The sequence below is a fragment of the Platalea leucorodia genome (assembly GCF_965183815.1).
Source record: "Platalea leucorodia genome assembly, chromosome: 18".
Taxonomy (NCBI): Eukaryota; Metazoa; Chordata; class Aves; order Pelecaniformes; family Threskiornithidae; genus Platalea; species Platalea leucorodia.
Genome location: NC_138840.1, coordinates 9,151,009 through 9,168,397, shown reverse-complemented (window position 1 = coordinate 9,168,397; position 17,389 = coordinate 9,151,009). Strand labels below are relative to the sequence as shown.

General features: G+C 52.8%; 1 protein-coding gene across 1 annotated transcript in view; it reads right to left on the bottom strand.

The window, feature by feature from the left end:
- The window catches only part of LDLRAP1 (low density lipoprotein receptor adaptor protein 1), a 40,944-nt gene extending 24,670 nt beyond the window's left edge, over nucleotides 1–16,274 (bottom strand). Inside the window, exons 1-6 of the mRNA XM_082329712.1 lie at nucleotides 16,059–16,274; nucleotides 12,005–12,166; nucleotides 10,418–10,537; nucleotides 3,638–4,012; nucleotides 3,055–3,247; nucleotides 1,584–1,743 (exon numbers count right to left, since the gene is read on the bottom strand). The gene's annotated coding sequence lies outside the window, so the exon portion shown is untranslated. The remainder of the gene's footprint in view (nucleotides 1–1,583; nucleotides 1,744–3,054; nucleotides 3,248–3,637; nucleotides 4,013–10,417; nucleotides 10,538–12,004; nucleotides 12,167–16,058) is intronic.
- Nucleotides 16,275–17,389: the final 1,115 nt, after the last annotated feature.

Below are 17,389 nucleotides of genomic sequence, written 5' to 3'. Positions count from 1 at the left end.
GGGCATCTTTTATCAGAGGATCTCAAAGCACGTTACAAATCATAACTTATTTAAGCCTTGTCACATGCTGGTCACAGAAGAGAGCAATGCTGGAAGCAGGGCATGAACCCAGGAAGCATCAGCAGAGCCACGGAAATATTTAAACTAAAGAGGTTTCCAATGGGAAACGCCGTCTCACCAAGACTGAAACATTTTTCTGGAGCATATTGATGTCAAGAAAGTTTTTGACAGAACGACTTCAAAGCAATTCAGCATCAAAACAGGATCTTGTGCAGTCAGTATGTGGGAGAGGGGCTGGAGGTTGTATTTCAGGACAAGGTTTACTCTATCACGTGTACATCCCATATAAATAGTTGGGGCTGACCTTAGCTAAACGGTTCTTTTCAGTCTGGCTAGCTGCACGTTCTGAGCCTAACCGTTCTGAGTACTTATTTCCATAACTTGGGGGAAATTGCTGTGAATTTTCAACTTGATTTGAGAAAATAAACGTACTTTGCAATATCAGGATGCCCCGTACAGCTTCAGTAGATGCTCCTTCCTAAACCTTCCTCAGACTCCTGCGTAACTCGCTCCGCTTCTCTGTACCCTGAGCGGGAAGGGGTACTTGCTCCTACCAAGCCTCAATTCAGTTAAAACTGGGATCCTCTCTCCAGGATCTTGCATCCCTGTGCTGACAATTTCATCCCTTAAACTGCTGTTTTGCAGGCCCTGATCCAATACCCCGACCTCTTCAAGGCCAGGCGGATCGGGGTCTGCAGAGGGAGAGGGGCGAAGGGACGGCACACAAGACGCAGCGGGGCTTTCCTGGAAAACAGCCCCCATCAGTCACGACCCGTTTGTGCCCGCTATTGAATCTAAACCACGCTGCCTGCTTCTTATCCCGGGAGGGCGTTTACTCCTCCTTCCCTGATGCCCTCGTGGCTTCTGCTTGCTGGGATTACAGTTCAGCTCTGTCTGTTCCTCCGCCACCGAAAGAGCCCAGCGCTCCCCTGGACCCTGCCTGCGCTGGGGCGAGCGTCCCGGGCTGGCCTCCCAGCACCGGGTGCTTGCTCTTCAGCCCACGAGAGTTTTGTGAGACGAAAGGCTGCACAACGTGACTCGGGTTCTCACCGGCACGTGGCGGCGGATTAAAATCGGGCACCCGGCGCTGCCGCCGCACCCGACCCTGCCCCTCTGCCAGGCACTGCCGCCCCGGCAAAGCCGCTGCGTCCCCCTGTGCAACGGCTCCCGAGCTGCCGCAAACGAAACGTCCCTGCCTCTGGGTGGTCACATCCATCAGCAGGACGGGGGCACCCGACAGCCTGATTTTAATCCACCGGCACATGTCTGCCGGGGACCTCTGTGAGGCCAGCATAAATCAGCGTGGTTCTCCGGGAGGGAAAGCAATGCTGTGCTGATTTACAGCGGCTGAAAGCATCTCTCTTCCCTGGTCCTGCCAGGTGGTGAAAACTCACCGCAATCAGCAGCGAGGCTGATTATCGCCTTGCCACAGAAACAACCTTTGTGACTGATTAAAGACAGAAAGGGCTCGGCAGCGAGGGGGGATAGAGGGCGGGGGATATATCTGCAGCTCTGCCCCTTACCTGCAAGGTGATCTTGCTCCAGTCACTGGAACGGCTTGTTCGCTGCCGCCTGTCACGCCTGCGGCCACGAACGCGCCAGGAGCGGGCTTCCAGGTCAGACTGAGCCAAAACATTAAACCGGTTCCCAAATGCATTCAAGGTTCACTCAGGTTTTCAGTGACTTTTGGGAGAAAGAAAAAGACAACGGTCATTTCAGAACAGTCTTTTCTTAGGGCTATTTAAGCTTTTTAAACCTTTTAAATTATTCACCAGGAACAAAAAGTTCCATTTCGAGACAACCCTTTGAACTGCCCAGCCTAAAACAAGAGCATCCAGAAAAACATCGAGGCGCTGAAAGTCCCCCATCCTTTCCAGCTGAAGAATGGACCTCGTTCGACCCAAACGATGAAGGATGTTTGCAAGCCCGTCCCCGACTGCTGGCATTTCGGGCTGCCCGTGCTCCGCTCCCGCAAAGGCTGGCTCTCGCTGGGTCCTGCCTCCTGGGGTTAACCAGGAGGGCCTGGCACCCTGCTGATGTGGCCACCGGCCTTAGGGAGGCGAACGCACCCTGCACCCGTGGGGATGTGTTCTGTGTTTTGGAAGGGTTGAGTATCATGACCTGAAAACCAGCGATGAACTCCTGTCTGGGGAATGGTTTAGATACGTTCCCCTCTGCACATACACCCCGCTCCACACAACCCTCCAGGACTGCACTGCGTCCAGCATTCTTCCCTTTCAGAGGCAAATCTTCCCCTAGAAAATAGCCCCGTTGCTGAGATGAGGATTTCTTAGGAAAGAGCCTGCAAAATCCATCCCTTGATTTTTGTGTATTTCCTTTGAGAAAGGTTTCATCCTCTTCCCATCCCCTAAAGCGAGCTGCTGGCAGATTCTCTATCCCCTTCGTCTCGCGTCCTTTGCTGGTGTGGCAGCCCTGAGCAACATTTCTGTGTCAGGTTAGAGCAGATGTGGATAAGGGAATTTATAACACAAATGCCAAGGGAGTTAATTTGAACTGTGTGAAAAGCCACGACCGCCTCATGGAATATTACCACCCAGCTCAATTTAATATGTTCTTAATTATAACAATTTTTCAGTTTTTCCTTAAGAAAACTCTGTGTTGCCTTTCGTCTCTGCCCAGCAGTGCTGCCTCTGCCCTCTCTCCTGTTACAGCACCGCATTTAAGATGCTATTTCTCTCTCTCCAGGTTTTTTTGCAGGGCCCTTCTTCCCCAGCTGCTTCCACCCAGCCCCAGCTTCCACGCCTCCAGCACCGCACCGTCGGTCTCGGTTTTTGCTGTTGCGGGTGTTGCTTTACGTTCAGGCTGTAGCAGAACATCCAATGTAAGGTGCAGGCAGGAACAAAACCATCAGGGCCATGCAGACGTAAAACAACAGATGGGCAGTGCCTCGCTGCTCTGCTTGGGCAGATTTTGAAGCTAATAATAATTGTAAACATCTCTCTGCATCTTGTTTAATCCTTATAATCTCCTTACCCTCCAGTCCAGACTGCTGTTTTCTTTGTGTGCCGAGACCGTTCCTTGCAGCCGGGACATCTCTGCCAGACCCGCGCGCGCCGCACGTTGCCTTTGGTGAGGTGCACTCAACCCTCCGGACGAAGACTTCGTTAGGGATTTCCTTCCCAACAAAACGTCCTTCACCCTTCCCATGAAGAAGGGGCAGGCAGGGCTGTGGCAGGTCGAAAGATGCCAGCAAATTAAAAAAAGAAATAAACATTTCATGATGAGTACGTCCAGAGAACAGCGGTCGCATTTTATTCCCGGTTTTGCCCTGGATGTGCTTTGTAGCTTTTGGAGTGGCCAGTTCCTACAAGCCTTGCTGTTTTACACACAGCCCCTAGGGTTATGTTATCAGATTACAAGTCTTCCCTTCCATTAAAACATGAGGTTTCTAGATTTTTGTGGTGGAAAACATGAAGAACAGAAGTTCAAAAATCCAGACAGCAAGCAGAGAAATCTGACTTGGTTTTGTTTTTGGTTTTTTTTTAACCTTTAGACTCAGGGGAGGAGCTGACTCTGGGTTTTGGGGCTTTTAATAGTAATACTGGAATCTGCTCACGTGGCTGATGAGCTTGGCCCTCCCAAGGCCAAGTGCTCGGGTCTCAGCTGACCGCAAAGGGAAGGGCAGGCACCGAGTGCTCTAAAATGCCACCAAATCCTTCTCTGGAAAACAGCCTTGGCCTTTGCTGGCTTCTCTTTCTTTTTCTGCTGTTGCAAAGCAAAATCATTTTCTCATTTCAAAGCGGTTTGAGGTCCCTGTGTGAGCGGTGCGGCACGCGGCGGCGATGACGATGATACTCTCTTCTCTCGCCTCCGAGCAGAGTCAGCACCGGGAGGCGGCACCGCGGACTCAGCCGACAACAAATCCACCCCCTCTGTACCTGGAGCGCGGCGTTACGGGGAGCAGCAGCTGGACCAAAAGAGGTTCTTCAACCTGGGAGACAAAGAGGTCGTATCTAATTACCGAAGGATGACACTGGATAAATTTGACTCAGAATAGATCTGGAGTTTTTTGTTGGTTTTGTTTTTTTATTTTAAGAATGAGGATAATTGTCCATTGGAGCAATTATCAAGAATTGGGTTGGAACCTCTAGCAGTGGAAAAACTTAAGCTAAGCCTGGATGCCTTGCTGAAAGGGAGAATTAAGTCCTGTGGCTTCAGGAATTCAGAGTGGCAATCCCGGCCTTCCCCTCTGACCTTTCAGTCGCTAAACTGGCCGCACGCTGGGCTGCAGGTTGTTCCATGCCAGGGGTATCCGATAAATCAGTTTGTTCTGAATCCAGCCTCCTTTTCCTGCGGCTGCCGGTCTCCTGACCATAGGGCAGAGCTCCACATCTACCTGTGCCCCTGAACCGCTCCTCCGAAGGCTGCTGGTACCTGCACCGTCCTTACATCCCGTGCCTCGGATAGCGCCGATTCATACTCCGACTTGATGCCGAATGTCATTCTGCTCTCGTTAGTACTGAATCAGTTACATTTCTTTGGAAATCTATCTGCTTTGAACCCTGCTAGGAGGTACAACAAACCAGAATACGGGTGTTGATAATTCCATGTTAATAACTTAAAAGAAGGAAGATAACTGTCCTTGAGCAAGGACAGAAGGCGTTAGAATAACGATCTCCCCAGGGCAGGGATTATCACGTTTCTCATGAGCAACTCGGGCACAGAGGAGCGGTCCCTGATCTGCCCGGCCTGAGCAAACCTCTGCCGCGGCAAATGATGCAGCCAGGCTCTGGGGCCTCTCCTCCAGCACCGAGACCAACGGCAGCTTTCCTAACCCCCAAGGAAGCCGGGCTGGTCCCCGCTGCAGCCTTAACTCTGCCACCGCGCTAAGAGAGCGGCCACCCTGCGCGAGTCCCCTCCCGGGGTTAACCCCGGCTCCCTGCAGCCCTGGGGGACCCGCCGCCCCGGGACAGGGCCTGGAGCCCCCAGCCCCGGTCCCCCAGGGACTGCCTGTCCCCGGGGGGGTCCCCCTACCCTCTCCCGCGGGGAAGGGAGGACCTGCCCACCGTAAGCGATCTGGGGCAGTGGATGCACGTGTTAAGCCCCGCTGCTATTTATGGTGCTGTTTCCAGGACAGATAGTAATAATATCATGCGACAAGTGCGTGACCACCCCAACAGCAAACGCGGGGTTTGATCCGCAGCTTTAATTTGAGACTGGCTAGTGCCAAACGCTGGCTCTTCACATGACGGCACGCTCAGGCTGCCCGACTGGGATGCCCGGGGATGCCGCAGCGCACGTGAGAACAGGGCTGGACCGACGCGCACCCCCCGGCCCTGTCCCCGCCGCCCAGCACACCACATCCCTCCTGCTGCCTCCCTTCTGGGAAGCCCCTCCGGCAGCCTCAGTCCGATTGTGTGGTTCCTGATCCACCAAAAGCAGATTATTTCTGCTGTACAGCATGCAAAAGCTGTCCATGTATTTACAAAAGTCCATTATTCCCTATTATAAGCTCCAGCTCCCCCTTCTCACCCTGCTCCCCAGTCCCGGCTTTTCCACCACAGCTGAGCAGGAAAATAAAAGGACAAAGAGCAGTTAACCTGGAAAACAAAACGAAAAGAAGGTGAAAGCCAAGGTGAGGCAGGGAGATGTCAGTCCCATAGCAACGAGAGGTTTCAATTAATCACATGTAAATTGGGATGCAGCGTAATGCCAGAAATGCATTCTGCAGGGTGCTGGTGGCAAGTCCTGAGCTGCGTGCCCGGCTGAGAGGCTCCAGCTGGAGAGAAGTGGTGTGGGAGCTGTGCCCGGCTCTGCTCTCTCTGGCCATCAGCCCTGGGCTGCGGGGGGTCACGGGCCACCTTTCAGCCCTGAAATATGTGGCTACATCAGGTGCTGCTTCTAGTTAGAGAGCAGAGCCGACCGGACAGACTGTCCTTGCAGTGAAAGAGGCAACAGGGCACCTAAGCTCAGGAATACCAAAAAATACCTGCGGGATGCCATATCCTCAGGGATCAGGGCTGTTCCGAGGAAGAAGCACGTGGCCGCTGTCTGCGCCAGCACGTCCGCCCCAGCAGCTCCTGGATCCCGCAGCCGCTTTCACCCCTGCCTGGCAGAGCAGCGCGGTCCCAAAGATACTCAGTTCCTCAGTTCGCGCGCCCGCTGAAGGAGGGGGAATTCACCTCTTGTCAGACGCTAGAGTCGCCAAGGCACAAGCCCTGGGGAACCCGTCCCTCAGCTGGAGCAGGACACGAGCATTTGCCCCGCAGCTACAATGGCAAAAGTGCCGAGCCCGAGCCATACCCTGGTGCCCCCGAACAGCGGAGAAACCCCAAAGCCGTGCAGCCGCGCTGGGAGATTTCCCCGCGGACGCCGGGGCCGGGGCCGGCTGGCGGGAGCCCGGCAGGCTTTCCACGCCGGAGGAGGGAGCTCCTTTTACTGGTGCTGCATGGAAATCAAAGCAGGCCCCACTGCCTCAGGGGAAAACGCCCTTCCCGTTCGTTCAGCATTCCCAGAGGAAGCCAGGGCTGTGCAGCAGGCAACCGAAGCGCTTGGCTCCCTTTTGCCGAAGTCCCACGGCGCTTGGTTGTTTCCGAATGTGGCATCTCCACTTGCCGGGAGCCGCGGGTCAGGCAGCGCATCTCCCTCTGGGCTATAAACCCCCCTGGCCTGCCGGCCTGCCTGCGAAGGTGTCATGAAATATTGATTATTCTCAGCACACTCCTGTCCTCCAGACGTTTAGCAGCTCACTCTTCCTGCAGTCAACAGCAAAACAGAGGCCCCTGCTCCTGAGCAAATCCTCGCTGGGTGAATGGAAGTGCAGGGACAGGTAGCTCGGTGAATGCAAGACCAGGAAGGCCTTTGAAACACATAGGCCTGCATGTTTTAATTTTAATGAGGAAAGAAATACAGCAGCCGAGAAGCTTGTAGGGGCACTGGACAGTTGATGTGTGTGGAGGGGAATGCAGTATCCACAGAGCAGCAAAGTACCTCGTCTGCTTGAAAGCAGGACTAGATGCAGTGCCGCCATCCTGGCTCATTAACCGTCCGCACGGTCTTTGCGGTAACGCTGCTTGCGCCGATTGCTGCATCGCTGCTCTGTGTGCAAAGCGAGGGCTGTGCAGAGCCGGGCCACGGGTGCCGCGGGCTCTGACGGCCCCGCGTTAGCCCCAGCTGCAAGGGGACTTCTTCAAGTTGCAGCAATCGACAGCGAGGGAAGGGGTCGCACGGCCCTCGCGCGTCAGAGCAGCCCTGGGGTCACTGCTGATGCCCAGCGTACAAGGAGTTTCTTGGAGCTATGCTTCTGCAGCCTCTTACACATGGGGAGCGACTGCATCCCCTCCTCACAGGTTCCCGGGGCCATTCGACAGCCGCTTGTGTAGACAGGAGCGCTGAAGGGACCTGTCCCGGCCTGCCAGCCACCAGCACAGAAAGCATCTCCTGGATCACGTCTCTTGCTCTACCCCTTGGGCGTTTCTACCTTCCCAGCTGCTTTCCACAGATCCGCCCTCAGTCAGCATGTAAATCGGCTAGCAAGTCAGCCTAATCCTTTTGGAAGAGCCCAGCTTTGCTGGAAAACTTTGCCGGTGTGTAAAGCAACCCCGCCTGAGCCGTTCTTTGCAGCCGGGTGCCTGAATCTCTCTGGCTCGTGGGTCCTGATGCAGGCTCTTCTCCTCCACACCCTGCCGTCCTGCTCCGGGTGAACACCAACAGTATTTCCCTGGGGAATTTCAAAGCATCCCAGAGCGGGGAGGTGAAGGGAGAGGAGAATGGAAGTATTGCTGCAAAACAGTCTCAGGAAAAAAGAGGTCAAAGCACCTGCAAACGAGACAACACATGGCTTTGCTTCCTCTCTCAGCCCTGCAAACTGCTGTGTAAGAACTGCCGCCTTTATTTGGAAATGCTACTGTAAAATGGGTCCCAATGGTGTTTTGAAAGCTCATGGCTTGGCTACAAGCAGGAGCATCAACAGAGATTGCTGGGATTCCCAGATGGACAGAAAATGTGTTTATTTCTGCCAAGGCGTATTCTGCGTGCTCTCTGCATTAATCTCGTAGGAAGTGGCAGCGAGACAAGAGGAGAGCGCGTTCGGTGGGGGCTGGCAAATCCGCAGCGTGGTGTTTCGTCCTGCTCCAGCCCCGCTCCTCTGCTCTGCAGCTTTTCATCTGCAAATTCTCTGATGCTGCTGCCAAAAGGGAAACCCAAAATTCATGGCCCAGAGGATGAGTTGCAGTGGCAGAGTTGTTCTGTATCTGACTGCAGCAAGCAGCTGTGCCAGGCTCTGGGCTTCTTCCCCCTGCTACGTCCGAGGCTCGTACCTCTGTGCTGCCCGGAGGAGCCGGGAGAGGTGTCCCGGCAGAGGCGGAGGGGTGCTCAGCAGCCAGCCCTCTCCCGGCGTGTGCTGACAGCCAGTGCTGAAAGCAGGACCAGGGCACGCAGGCTGGACTAGAAGCACAGTCCAGGATGAGCGGGACGGGGCCGAGCGGGATGGGGGCAGCTCCCAGGAGGGGCACCAGCAGGCAGCAGGAGCTTCTTCAAGCCCCTTTAGCAGCCACTTCAGCTGCTTACCAGCACCTCCCAGCTCTGGTTTTAGCAGCTGGTTCTACCTGGCTGGCAGGACCACCCCCTGCACATCTGCTGCCGCTTGAAGCTCCTCTGGAAACATCCCCCTCAGTCGCTTTGGAGGTTTAGCACACCGCTGGAAGGGAGAGAGAGGCTGCAAGCCAGTGATGGGGCCGGGACCAAACACAGCCCTTGATACAGGTTTCCAGCTGCCTGCAGCACTGCAGGCGTGCTGCAGAAGGAGGATGGAGACACAGAGCCTGCCCCAAAAGGCTCCCAGTCTAATCCTTAGATGCGATCATGACTAATAAATGATAAAGTGATGAAGAAAAGATGTTAAAAAAATGACAAAAAACCAAAGGAGACAGCAGTAACCCTGCCGGCTTGCTTGGCGCTGATGCAAGCTCCTTTTGACAATTCAATTATAATGCAATGCTAATTACCGAGTTGATGGTGTTGAGCGCCGAGGCAGAAGGGCGCTACAAGCAAGGGAGATGGATAGGGTAAGGTGGCAGCAATAGCGCTTTCTCGCCCAGAGAGATGCCAAACTGCATCAAGGGAGCACGGACAAGCAGCCAGGATCGGGGGTGGTGTGTGGTGGGGAACAGTAACGCTGGATGACAGCTCAGAAAGGGAACGATAATGAATGTGATAGTTGTCTGAAACAGAGGCCGATCTTGCACAGGCAGAAGGCAATTAACCAGGAGAGGGTTTCCGATCCGGGCTGGCGTAGATGCCTCTCTGCTGTCAGCCCTTTAAAAGCCTGCAGCTGGGCATTTGCACGTCTGCTCTCAAATCTGGTGCTCCCAAATGAGCGCAGTCACCACACAGTGGTCAGGGACCAAACCCAGGCCTCTGACATGCCAGAAAAGAGCAGAGGGGCTCGTCCTTAATCCGATGAAAGCCACTGAAGGGTTAAAGTCACTCCACTGTGCCTCAAGTCCCATTGCTCACTGCAACATGCATAACAGTGTCTTCCCTGAAAACAGGGTCACCAACACGCTCACTCTCACTAATTCCATATTTAAAACACGGCTTCTCAATCAAAGAGATGCTATTACCCACAAAGCAGCTTAAATTATCCCTTAGATTTAAATACAGCCTGTTGCATAAAACATCCTTTTATCAATTTCACTTAGGGCTGACAAGCGCTCCCCCGCGCACATCCTTTTAATAACATCAGTGCGCTTCGCAGAGCCCTAAGTGCATTCCTCTGGGAAGCAAATACCCTTAAGGGCACCTTTTGTCACTGTTGGTTTTCTCCAGCTGCTGAAGAGGGGCTGCGCTGAGAAGTGCTGGGCTCCTATTGCATCACGTTGCATTTCGGGAATGCGTTTCCAGGAGGTGGGTGGAGGCTAGAAGAAACAGCCTCAGCTGTCGTGCAGGGCATGAGAAGGGATGTCTGGCTTCTACTCCAGCCCACCGTTGGCCAGGTGAGAAATCCACGTTTGGTCTGTGTCTGGTATGAGCAAGCAGGCATTTAGAGCGCTGCCGTGGCGAGGACAAACCTTCCTCCCCAAGGATGCTCTCAGCACCAGCAAGCCTGACACGGGGACTAACCGCTGCAGCCCCAGCTGCCCATTCTGGGCAAAGGAGCATCAAATCCCCCTACCCTGCGCTCCAGTCGCTGTGGCTCTGCTAGTGCTGTGTTTCCTATCGGACATCAAGTGACGTGCTCTTTCACAGAGCGAGAGGCACAAGTTTTGCGGTAGGTTGGGGAATCATTTGGGAATCCGTTGAGTGTAGCACTCTAGCACTTCAAGAGGAATCCAAGGGAGAAATAAGCCTAATTTTATCAAATTTTATAGAGAGAACAGGATGGAAGAGGTGTTACCTTGTGGTTAGCGCGCTGGTCTGGCATTTGGGGAACGTCAGTTTATTCTGGCTTCTGCAGATGGGCTCGATGGATGACAATTGGCCAAAACGTTGGTCCTCTGTGTTTTAGCTTCTCCATCTGCCAAATGAAGAGAAGAAGACAAATGAACTGTTGAAGAGTGCTGCATAAGAGAGAGATTATGTGGTTAATTAACAATGGCAAGAGTTCAAGGTAGAGACTTTCATGACATTTTCTCTCAGGCCACAGCGCTCTCCTTGCCGCGTGCTGGACGGCTGGGTCAGAGCAAGCCCAAAACCTCCCGCTGCCAGCAGCTCGGTGCCGGAGCTGCCTTCCCATGCAGATCAGCCGTCCGTGCGCCGAGCCCAGCCTGGCTTTGCGAGCAGCCTTGATTACAGCATCACAGGCGCTGCCAGCGACCGAGGACCAGACAGAAAAGGCATTGACTACTCAGGCTGTTAAAAACTGCTCACTGCTGGCACTGCAAACTTGTACGGCATCTGGACGTTGAGCTGGACTTCTCAGCAGCTGCTGTACATTAAGGTTGGAGACGGAAGGGATAGGAAATACAGGAGCCTTTTTTAAACTCAAATGAAAGGAGGCTTTTTTAAAAAGACAAAAAACCAAACCAAAACAAACACAAAACCCACAAACCTTATTATTTTAAAAAATCCATCAGAAATGTACTGGAAAATCTGTATTGCCTGCTGTTTAGTTAACTGGCTCCCATCTTGTCATCAGCTGCTAGAACTTGGTTTATCAGAAGAACTGGGCATCTGTAGAACAATTGCTTTCATATTAATGCCCACAGGCTCCCTGCCAAGGAGCTGTGCTTTCCATCAATTTTTGACCATCTGTGTCCCCTTTGATGCTTTGGGGGTTTTTTTCTCCTTTTCCTGAGCTTCAGGCTGACATTTGCTCTCTAGGATTAGGAGGTTGCCATCTTCATCACTCTAGGAGAAGGGTTTTCACCCCAGAGTCTCCAAGCCCAGCTGCCAAAGCATTAGAATTGCTTGTGAAGGGATGCTGGGAGCTTTTAAGTCTCACTGCAGTTGATGGGATGTGCCAGGCAGAGACCAGACAACCAAGATCACTGCGAGACTCGGCTGTGGAGCCCACTTACCACGTGCTCCTGTGTGCCAGGGGCTCCCTGAAGCCATCCTGCTAACAGGCCAGCCGCTGATGCAGATGAGACGCGTTCGCAGCTCAAGTCCAGCAAGCGGTGTCACAGCTTTCTTTGGCATGGGGGCTGAGGCTTGGCGGGGCCAAACCTTTGAGAAATCAATTTTCTCGTCTTTTTTTCCTTTACGAATTTCAAGGTCTCTGTGCGTCTTCCTCTGCTTTCCGGCATAGCCAACGCCACCTGCCATCCTCCTCTTTAAATCAGCACCCCTGTTATCACTGCAGAGGTGCAGAGTCAACACAGCAGGAGCATAAACCAGACAGATTGGGGTTAGCACCAGCTACGGTGGCTAAGTGGACTGACGGATGCTTTTAATAACCACAAACGCTATTCCCGGTGCTGATGATTTAGCAGTTATCATAAGATACAGAGGGAATTAAAATGAATCTAAGGAGAGTACTTACTTTTCATCTATGCCCGCCTGCTGCCCGCTGGCTTGGCTCTGGCTCACGCTATTACTGCGGGGAGATATCACTGCCTTTCAGCAAAGAATCAAAATCCACAATCGCTTGGTTTAACAGCTGGAATATTGCAGTCTTCCTTCCGCACGTGGTCATTCAAGGTCACTGAAAAACATCGCAAGGTTTTTTGTTTTGATTTTTGTTTTGGCCTAGAATAAAACCTCCTCATCTCAGAAGCAAATGACACAAAACTCAGGCTGAGCTCAGCCTAAGTCATTAGTTATTTAGCTAAAATGCATTTTTTTAGTACCTCTATTTGAGTATGTGTGAATTTTTCAAACACACGGTGGGCTGCAGTGTTTCTGTTTAGTCCAAGAGAGATTTTAAGGCCAATCATGAATGGTGGAGTAGCCCCTCTGCAGGTTTGGGTGAAAAACACAGGGATACAATCCCCTTCGGGCAAGCATGAACTGTCCCAGAGCCAGAGCCCCAGCTCCCCGACCACGATCCTAGCCTTCCTGGATTAAACTTGCTGCCCTCAGTGTTAGCAATTGGGGTCTTCATAAAGATCCTCTAAGGCAGCAGAAATCCTTGCACTGGAAGGTTTCAGAGAGCAGAGACACTGGGTCTTAGGAGTCTATGGAATTTTAACTTTTTATTTTTTCCCAACCGGTTTTGAACAGCATGGGTCCAGTAAATCTATTTCTACTCATGCTCTGAGCACTGCAGAAATATCCGTAAGGCCCTTGTCTAGGTGGCTAACAGTGCAGGTTTTTAAGCATGCATAGTACTACAGCAAAGAGAACCCAAAAAAATAAGGCAGGGGCCACAGAATCAAGAAATTAGGCAATTGCAAGAGAACAAACGTGAACTGCAGGATCAAAACAAGCACAGCTCCGAAGGCAGAAATAGTTCGTGTTCCAGGACAAGCGCAGCCAGAATAGGACAAATGTTGCATCTCTGCTCTTAAGACCCCCAAGCGTGCAGGATGCTGGCTTGCAGGTGATCACGCCTCAGCGGCTCGGTACCTCCGCCAGCTGATGCCCAGCAGCGGTGCCACAGTAGCTGCCCGAGCGCACGTGGACCCGTGGGCCAGGCAACGCCCCCGGCTGCGGCCAGCAAAGACCAAGCCACCGCTCAGCAGAAGCCGCCTGCCGTCGGTCCGGGCGGCGTGGCTGGCAGACGGCACCACAGGACCAGTTAAACACCAGTGCCTTCAGGTGTGTGCTGGTAGCCTGCAGATGGGAGTACCTGAGCGCAGACAAGCCAAGACTTGGCTACAACTGATTATTCCTTCAGATGCACCGGTACTGGCTACATGCACTAAAACTCCAAGTTCCTGGGGCAAGTCAGGCAACAAAAGGTTCATTAAAATAAAGTGGGTTAAAAGGTCACCTTTTTGCTTTGCAGAAATGACTGAAAGGGGCAGAGAGAACCCAGCTTCCAGGCAGTTACTATTGTATTTTTCATTGCTCTCCAATAATTTGAATTTTTGCATTCATTAAATCAGCATTATCAATTCTCAACATTACCGCTCGCCTCATTTCCTCTCTCATACAAGATCTCAATTTATTCCATTCAAACCCTCAGAGACAGCTTCCTGCGTCCCTATTCTAACCCTCTTTAATGTTTAACCCTTCTCCTGGCATACCCCAAGCCTCCCAAGGAGCAGGGGTCACAAGACTCGCTGCCCTCTGGGTCCCCAGCCCTTATATCCCTGGATGGGGAAGGAGCAGCCTACTCCCCGCGTCTCCAGCCTGCGCTTCGCTTTGCCTCCTGCTCCACCTGCAGCCCCCGGCCCCTTCCCCAGGGCTTGGGCGTGAAGTCGCGCTCTCAGCCGTAACACAGGGCAGTCAAGTGTCGCGCAGCCTGCGGACGCAGCCCCATCTCCCCTCCACCGGGATATTTTGCCGTTGTCTATTTCGAAAGAGAAGGGAAATTGTGTTTGGAACATTGAAAGCATCTTAAAAATGAGGTGACATTGTCGCTGCTGGTGCTTCCATGGCAACCTGCATTTGTTTCTCAGAGCTGTTTCATAATAATTAATACACCACTTCCATTCACGTGGCCCGCGTTCAGAGGGCACGGCACAGCCCCCACTGGGACCTTCCTGGGTCGCACGAAATGTTTATACCAAAGCATCAGAAGAACGAACTTTTCTGCTGTGTTCTGGCCGCCGGGACAAAGCAGCGACACGCAGACAGCCGATCGCCCCTTTGCCGGCCCAGCTGGCGGGAGCACGTTTGCCGACGGGAGCTGGGCAGAGCCCGCGATGACATCGCTCCCACGCGATGACGGGGCAGCCAGAGAAGCCCCGCTTCCATCCACCCCAGGACGGAACAAGGCAGGGCTCGTTACGCAGTCACAGCAACGAGTCCGGGACTCTCCTCTTCATGCGCTGGCAAACGCAAGCTGCCCTACCTCGCCGCGCTGCGCTGACGTGTCTAGACGCGGCCAAAAGCGAGAGGATTCGAGGAACCGCACCGGCAAAATCCTTAGGCACGGACAACTTGCATATCTCGCGCTCCCTGCCTGCTGCAGGCTCCTGGGGGAGCGTTCAGCTGAACGTGGGAGGGCGCGGGGGAGAAGTGGATCAAAGATGCGGCCGCCTGCCGTAGCAGTAATAAAGACAAAGCCGCGAGCGGAGCCCCCGTACTGCCTCTGGGCTGCGATCCTGCCGGATCCCACGCGCGAGGAAGCCGGCTCTCAGCTGGCAGAACCTGGACAGGGGTTGCCAAAGAAAATCCAGGTGCTGCAAGCTGTGGCTAGTAAAGACTTGGTAGATGCTACTGCATAGTCCTAGGTCCAGCAGGAAGCCGAGGGGGGTTCCTGCTCCAGCGACTCCGGCCTTTCAAGGGATACACAAAACCGAGCGGTTGGACGCAATATAGCTATCAAATACCCAATGGCACTCTCACAGCAGGAGGAGGGTGAGCCTCAGGGGCCTGGCTGAACTCCAATTTAGATAATTACGTTCTGCCAGACTTCATTCTTTCTGCAGCTTCAACTGGATACGGAATTTGGAGGCTTTTCTCAGCCGAGATGTATTTCTGGCCCTTTTTCCTGCTGACTAGACTCTTAAAAATAACAAACCAAACCCCAGCAACCCTTCATGTGCAGCCTGGCCCGTACCCCAGCAGCATCAGCCTGGGAAGAAATCGGTCATCTTCATGGGCTCTGCAGTGCGCTTCGTGAAGGCTGTCACACACGAAGTCTGGGTCCCTCTCTGTCACTTGCTGCCCACATCCTTCCATAAACAAGAGGCTCTGCCACAGACAGCTTACAAACACTGACCTACGCCACGGCTAACACCGACATCCTTCGCCAGACACTGTAGAGATGAGCCTGGCATCGCGGATGTGCGAGCCAAGAACTCTGCTCTCCCTTGTTGACCTTTCTTCGGCTGAGCGAAATGCTCGAATGGAGGACATTAAGTGATCAACAACAAGTGTAAATTAGGGTAGCGAAAGGGAGAGACCTCTTGCTGGAGCTGTGCCTCGGTATCATTTAAACGGTCGGAGAGGCTTAATTGCAGGCTCTGGCAGAGCACAGGCAGGCTGCTTCACCCCACGCTTGCGTAGTCACAGCTACGAGCAGGAGCTGCGCCCGCTCCCGGAGCCACCCGGTCATTCACCGCCCAGCAGTGCTGCTGTAACTGAAACATTCCCATGTCCCTGTGAATTACAGTGAAAAGAGGGCTGATAAATCTCAATTGGCGGAATATACCAAACCCCTGAAGTCCCAGACAGCGTGTGTTTGCTTTCTCGCTGCTGTGGCTCCCGTTGTCAGGATCTGTCAGGGGATTTCTCTCTGTATTTCGCTATGATGGGAGCACGTGCAGTTTGGATTCTGCTCAGTCCCCTTTTATCGGCTTAATTTGAAGCTGCAAAGCAAGGGGCCAAAATCCCAGGAGGCAGCAGCTGTTCCTTTGAGCCTGCCTATGAACGTCTAAGAGGTTAACGAAGAGATCCCCGAAGCTGCAGCAACTGCAGACAGTCCATGAACGGCAAGAGCTTTCCTACATCATCAGGTCAGAATTATTTCAGTTCTCTCCCACCTGACGATCTCTGACGATTCTTCATCAGTCTGACAGGGCTCCTCCTGGTGCTACGTGTCACCGGGGACATCTCCGAAGTCCTCATCCTCTTCCTCCCGGGGCACAGTGCTTTCGTAGCAGAGACTTCCAAGGCCCTTGTCAGTTCCGAAAGATAAAGCAGCAGCTTTTATTTCTTCATGTCAGCAACCACCCTTTCTGACTCGGCTTTTACATACCACCTTGTTTGCTATAAAGAAGGTTCTTAGGTTGTGTTGCTTGTTCACTGGAGGTGTAGCTGCACCACAGAGCATTTACTCTCTTACCACATTTCCTTTTGCAAAACAGACTAGTTTCATCCCTCCGATGAAGCAATGAGCTAGGGAGTGTCTTCAGGGACTTGCAACATTTTGAATGCCTAAACCCCAGCAGCTACATGCAATGCTTTACTCAGAGGGTTTTGTTTTGTTTTAAATTGTAAAGTTAAACATCCGTTCTCCTAACAACTACAGAACTTGGCGGCACGGTGGCAACGCCCTTCCTACAAGGCTCTCAATGGTTTTTCTCAAGGTTGCGTGTTATCATCTTTATTTTAAATAGGAAAAAAGCTTGAAAGCACAGACAGGTTAAATGCTTTGCCCAAAACCACGGAGAAAGTGAGTGCCAGGGTTGGGAAAAACCGAGGGCTCTTCCCGCCCTTAGTACTACCAACCTTCATTTCAGGAAAATCAAAATGTTAAGGCAGATTCTTGATGTCCTTTCCAGTTAACTTTCAGTAGAGGGGAACAGTCAAAGCACAGGATTCAGTATTGAAGGCACTGTCACAGACTCTGGCTAGCCTGCAGTTAACTTGCCCCTCCGAGATCGGATCAGAAAGGCTCCGCAGCATGCCTTAGACTTAAAATTAATAGAGAAGATGATTGTTCTTCAGCTGGAGCAATGGGATGCCCATCTTTTTTGGTGAAGATACCTGCTGGTGCCATTCAATTCAATTACGCCTGAAGATGGTATAGGGGCACCTGCACACAGAGGTTTCAGGACGACACCCTCCCCCCAGCCACACAGCGGGCTGAGTTTTTGCAGCACAGATTATGGCTAGGCGCTTCTGGTCGCACGGCATTTCAGCACAGATTATGAGCATAAAAACATAGCATCCGCTCCTTTCCTTTGCACGTCTGCCACAGGTTCATCGAGCTCTCAGGAAGCTGTGCAGCGCAGCCCGCGGGCTGCAAAACCCCACAAACCACCCTCAGCCTGCGGCTCATTTTCGGGTAGGGATACAGCACGAGGTGCCCGTGCCTCATTCGAGGAAGCACAGTAACAGATCTAATTGCTCCCACTTAATTAGAAAGGGG